This window comes from Panthera pardus, unplaced genomic scaffold (assembly GCF_024362965.1).
Source record: "Panthera pardus isolate Hobbes unplaced genomic scaffold, ASM2436296v1 HiC_scaffold_15, whole genome shotgun sequence".
In the NCBI taxonomy this organism is placed as follows: Eukaryota; Metazoa; Chordata; class Mammalia; order Carnivora; family Felidae; genus Panthera; species Panthera pardus.
The window spans coordinates 60,862,927-60,868,926 of record NW_026526710.1 but is presented as its reverse complement, the minus strand read 5'-3'; the positions used below and the strand labels follow the sequence as shown (position 1 = coordinate 60,868,926).

At 49.9% G+C, this 6,000-nt stretch overlaps 1 protein-coding gene across 1 annotated transcript in view; it reads right to left on the bottom strand.

Annotated features, from left to right (window-relative positions):
* Positions 1–974: 974 nt before the first annotated feature.
* Positions 975–6,000, bottom strand: part of HAUS1 (HAUS augmin like complex subunit 1) — a 44,431-nt gene continuing 39,405 nt past the window's right edge. Inside the window, exon 13 of the transcript XR_002084366.2 lies at positions 975–1,246. The gene's annotated coding sequence lies outside the window, so the exon portion shown is untranslated. The remainder of the gene's footprint in view (positions 1,247–6,000) is intronic.

Here is a 6,000-nt window from a genome sequence, read left to right as displayed (position 1 = left end):
AAACATCCTCACCTGTTCAACACGGAGGACTCCTGATACTACGTTGTAGGCTCTCCTGGGGGTTAAGTGAAGTGACTTGTGTGTGTAAAGTTATCAGCATAATTCATGGCTCAGAGAGAACACTCCGTAAAGGGGGTCCTTGTTCTGATGGCAACAGTCCAGGCCAGCACCTCACTGGTTAGTACAGGCACAGACTCGCACTGCTTTACAATGATGTTGCCACCTCAACTGCCAAGTCCGCATGGAACCAGAATGGAACAGGGCAGAAGATGTCATGCAAGTGGAGCTATTTGCAGCTAAGAGTGGCTGGGAGGGGACACCTCCTTCAGCTCCCTTGTTCACTGGGGTGGCTGAGTGAGGCTCCTCTGTCTTGGGCTCCCCGTCCCTCTTTCCAATCAGGTGACCTCCTTGATATCCCTTCTATATGGAAAATCTGTAACTTAAATTGTTTTAAACGTTTATTCATTTTAAAAAAAATTTTTTTTAACGTTTTATTTATTTTTGAGACAGAGAGAGACAGAGCATGAACGGGGGAGGGGCAGAGAGAGAGGGAGACACAGAATCGGAAGCAGGCTCCAGACTCTGAGCCATCAGCCCAGAGCCCGACGTGGGGCTCGAACTCACGGACCGCGAGATCGTGACCTGAGCCGAAGTCGGACTCTTAACCGACTGAGCCACCCAGGCGCCCCAACGTTTATTCATTTTTTGAGACCGAGACAGAGAGTGAGAGAAACAGAGCACAAGTGGGGGAGGGGCAGAGAGAGAGGGAGACACAGAATCTGAAGCAGGCTCCAGGCTCCAAGCTGTCAGCACAGAGCCCGACGCGGGGCTCGAACCCACAGACCGTGAGATCATGACCTGAGCCAAAGTCGAATGCTTAACCGACTGAGCCACCCAGGCGCCCCAGTAAAGTCTATAACTTGTATTAAAACATGAAAATAAATGCAAAGGATAGTTTAAATTTTTTCAACAAGTGTGTGTTGCCCTCTCATTTTTTTCCTGTAAGGACTAGCTCTGAATGACACAGCACCCGACCTTGTGGGGCCTCCAGGCTGGAAGCTGCAATCTTCTACTCCACTGCCCATCACAGGAGCAGCTTGTTCCCTCCGTAACATCTGCCCTCCCAGGTGCCTGTGGTGCATGCTCCTCTTCCTCACCCATCTGAGTCACCGGAGAGCACGGGGCCTGCTCTGGGAGAGACACTCGTTCGTGGGTGTGAATGGAGGAAGTCCATCTGAGGATCTGCCTAAGGAGACACAGAAACTGGAAAGGATGTCAAGACAAGGAAGTGGTGCGAGAGGCTGGGAGGAGGCAGGCAACGAGTGGAGTCGAGGGCAACGAGAGATGCCTGAGGGAACCTGGAGCCCGCCTCACCTCTGTTACAAAGGAGGAGAGTCAGCGCCGAGGGCAAAGCCCATGCCTCTCTTTCTCCAAGCCCCCTTGGGTGTCCAGCACAGAGCCTGGCAGACAGGACAATCCAATAAATATATGTGATGGGAGAAAAGAGTATGCAGAGAAGCTGACCTTGGGGAAAAAGGGGCTAGAGGTGAAAAAGTCCCTGGGATGTTTGGAGGACGACAACCCCAGGGCCAGACTGCCTGTGGCTGCACAGCAGAGGGGCGAGGAGAGGGAAGGCCTGAAGGGAGGTGGGGGGCTGGATGTGAGCTTAAGGAGTCTGGGCCTGCTGGGCTGGGGGGCTGGATGTGAGCTTAAGGAGTCTGGACCTGCTGGGCTGAGTTCCTTAAGCACCAGGAGGAAAGCAGGATGTGACATCTCCACCTCTACTGAGTGTTATGAGCAGGACCACAGACAGCAGATCCTCTCTGCCCACAAACAACCTGGCAAGGCATTGACCCCACGCTGATCACACTGGGGGGCAGGTCTAGCTCTGGGACGGGAAAGGTTAAATCTGGTTACTGTTGAAGGAGAGGGGAGGAAAGCATTAGGAAAGAAGGGAAGGGCCTGAAGCCCTAGGGACCTTCCTTGGGCAGGTGGGGGAGGGGCGTGCAGATAAGGGAGTTCCAAAGATACACCGTGATTTGAAAAAAAAAACCTCAAGGACTTCAGAGCAACTGAAACACCAGCCTTATGGAGAAGGTCCCCTGTCTCCCACCTTCCCCTCTCCAGCTCTGAAAACTATGGTTTTTAAGTAAGAGCAACATCAGGGGATCTGTGGCCTAATTAAAACTATAAGGTCTTTGTCCTCAGTTCCTGGCACCGAGCTCCTAAAAGCCTTGGAATTTCCTAAGTGATAAGAGTGCCTTTTGTCATTCTTAAGAAAGCCCTTGCAGACACTTCAGAGTTTGTGCTAATGAGGGGAGTCTCGGTGGGCCCGCAGGTAGCTTCAGATTGGGGGTTGGTTGCCAGAGGGACAGACCTCTGGAGGAGAAGGTTAGAATTTTCAGCCCCACCCCCATCCCAGGAAGGGGAGAAAGGCTGGAGATTGAGTTCAGTCACGAATGGCCACTCATTTAATTAGTTGTGCCTACAGCCTGAAACTTCAATAAAAACCCCTAAACAACGGCATTCGCAGAGCCCCCATGCTGGCGGAGCGCATTGAGACGCTGGGAGAGTGGCGCTCTGGGGGAGGGTACAGAAACTCTGCCCCAGCCCCCAGCCCCCCTTCCACCATGATTCTTTTCCATTTGGCTCTTCCCGAGTTGTATCCTTTATAGAAAGCCAGTAATCATAAGTAAAGTACTCTCCTGAGTTCCGAGACTTTCTAGCGAATTACCGAACTTATGGGAGAGTCATGGGGACCCCCAAATCTGTAGTCTGCCTGGCATAAGTGTGGGTAGCCTGGGGACTTTTCTTGTGCTGGCATCCGAAGTGGGGGCCCTCTTGTGGGGTCTAGGCTAACTCTGGGTAGTTAGTGTCAGAACTGAACTGAATTGTTGAACACCTAACTGTTGTCAGAGAATTGGCGTCAGGAAAAAACCACTCGGGATCCTAAAAACTTGGACTGAAAATTAATATACTTGGTTGTATTTTTTTTTTAGTTTATTTAGTTATTTATTGAGAAGAGAGAGAGAGAGAGAGAGAGAGAGAGAGAGAGAGAGAGAGGATCCCAAGCAGGCCCCGTGCGTCAGCACTAAGCCCTACATGGGGCTAACTATGAGATCATGACCTGAGTTGAAATCAAGGGTCAGAGGCTTAGCCTACTGAGTGACCCAGGTGTCCCTTAATATATGTTTTAAATAAACATGTTATTTTTAGCAAGACCAATCCTACCAAATCTCTCTTCAGACTCCTCACCTCCCTTCCCTGTGGTGTCTCTACTTTTTCACCGGTGGCCAATGCTGCCAGCACCCAAGACCCCAGGAGGTGGAGTAGTTGGATGCTTTGCCTTTCCCGGTGGTACTGAAACGTAAAGGAGTGACTTTGAGGAGGAATTAATCTTTCATGGTGATATTTCAGGTACCAAATCCTGTGGGGAGATGGTCCCAACATTCCTCAATGGCACCTATTTTTTTTAAGTTTGTTTGTTTTTTTGTTTGTTTATTAATTAATTTACTTATTGAGAGAGAGAGAGAGAGAGAGAGAGAGAATGAGCCAGGGAGGGGCAGAGAGAGGGAGAAAGAGGATCAGAAGAGGGCTCTGTATTGACAGCAGACAGCCCGATACGGGACTCGAACTCACGAACCCCGAGATCATGACCTGAGCCAAAGCCGGACCCATAACCGACAGAGCCATCCAGCGCCCCCCCCCCCCACTGGCACCCCTTAAGCGGTCATCTACTCCACATGTGTCTTAGGAGCACCCAAAGAAGTACGCGTGCATGCCCTTCAATTTTATTTAAAAGACATCTATTGCAAGCCCAGCCACTAAAAGTAAGGCACACGGTGTTAGGCCCTTCACATGTGGTATTTCATTTATCCTCATTACAGTCAGCAAGGGCAGGTAGGTTTTACAGAAGGAGACTGAGGCTCAGAGAAGACAATGCGCCTGACCAAGGTTACATGAGCTGAAGGGGCAGAGCCAGGATTCCTGGAAAAGAACAGCCCATACCTCCTTCCAGAACACTGGTGTCTGTCTAGTAATAGGGCTCATTCTAGAAACAAATCACAGTAGTTCACAGGTGGAACACAACAATCCCCAAAGCAGGGGAAGAGCATGTGGAGGGAGAAATTAATTCCCGAGAGCAAGAAGGACTTTGTGGAAGAGGAAGCTTTTGACCAGTGCCTTGGAGAAAGCAGGGCTTCCAAGGATAGAGATGAAGAGAAAGGTATCCCAGGCAAAGTCTGGCTTGAGGAAAGGATGGGATCCAAAAATACAGGGCAGAGACAGTCCAGAATAGTTGTATTTCTCATACAAGTGATGTATCAACTGCTGTGATTTGGGCCCTCACCTCCCTCTCCTCCAATTTTGTGTTCATCTTTTTTTTTTTTTTTTTTTTTTAAATTTTTTTTCAACGTTTTTTATTTATTTTTGGACAGAGAGAGACAGAGCATGAACGGGGGAGGGGCAGAGAGAGAGGGAGACACAGAATCGGAAACAGGCTCCAGGCTCCGAGCCATCAGCCCAGAGCCTGACGCGGGGCTCGAACTCACGGACCGCGAGATCGTAACCTGGCTGAAGTCGGACGCTTAACCGACTGCGCCACCCAGGCGCCCCATAATATTTATTTTTGAGACAGAGAGACAGAGCACGAATGGGGGAGGGGCAGAGAGAGAGGGAGACACAGAATCCGAAGCAGGCTCCAGGCTCTGAGCTGTCAGCACAGAGCCCGACGTGGGGCTCGAACTCATGGACTGTGAGATTGTGACCTGAGCCGAAGTCAGACGCTTAACCAACTGAACCCCCCAGGCGCCCCTTGTGTTCATCTTTTTCCCGAAACAACATATGTATGTGCAGTTTACCTTGAACACTATGATTTCATTAGCTCTTCTTTTTTTTTTTTTTTAATTTTTAACGTTTATTTATTTTTGAGACAGAGAGAGACAGAGCATGAACAAGGGAGGGTCAGAAAGAGGGAGACACAGAATCTGAAACAGGCTCCAGGCTCTGAGCTGTCAGCACGGAGCCCGACACGGGGCTCGAACTCACGGTCTGCGAGATCATGACCTGAGCCGAAGTGGGCCACTTAACCTACTGAGCCACCCAGGCACCCCTCATTAGCTCTTCTAAACAGTCAGGAAAGGTATCAGGAAAGTAAGAGCAGGTATTATTAACATTTTGCAGAGATTATATGACACAAGGAGATACTGAATAATTGCTTACTGAATGAGTGAATGAATGAATGAATGAATGAATGAATGAATGAATGACTTGCCTCAGGTCACCAGCACTGGACAGGAGAGTCAGGACCAAACCCAGCTCTGCTGCCCCAGACTCTTCACCACCGCACATATCTGGAGGCCTTAGGGATGCCATTGTGTGTGTGTGCGCGGGCGTGTGTGTGTTGGGGGGGGTGGGAATTAGACTCATTATTGTGTTTTATAATGTGCTGATCACTTGAAAAAGGCTCCAGCCTGAGAACAATACGAGCATTCATTAAAGTACTTCAATAGACTGACAGCAGCAACAATAACCTAAAATTAAATGAAGCAGAGGATCTCATGTGACTCCTCTCTTGAGGAGTCAGTGCAAAGGCACCGGGCTTTGGGAAACAGGACGGGCCCCTGGGGGAAAGACAAAGCAGAGGTTTACCGAACCTCTGTAGGGGAGCAGGCTGGGAGGGCCCTCGCCAGCCAGACAGGCCAGACCCAGGGATGCAGGAAACCAGGCAGCTTCCAAAGGACTCCCTCCTCTGGAGCAACTGTCATTTACTGGGAACCACGAGTAACCACCGGGCCAAGAAGGGAGCCTGAGAGAGCACCCTTTTATTTTGCAGAAAACAGGCTTTGGTTTCTGTTTTACTAATTTTGCTTTTTGGAGAAATGTGTCCCTTAATGCACTTAGTAGAGCTGCTCCGGCTTTTAATTCCACTTGTGGTTTTTGCCATGAGTCCTTCAAGTCCCCAGAAGAGCAAAAGACCAGCTCCCAGGGGAGACAGCTCAA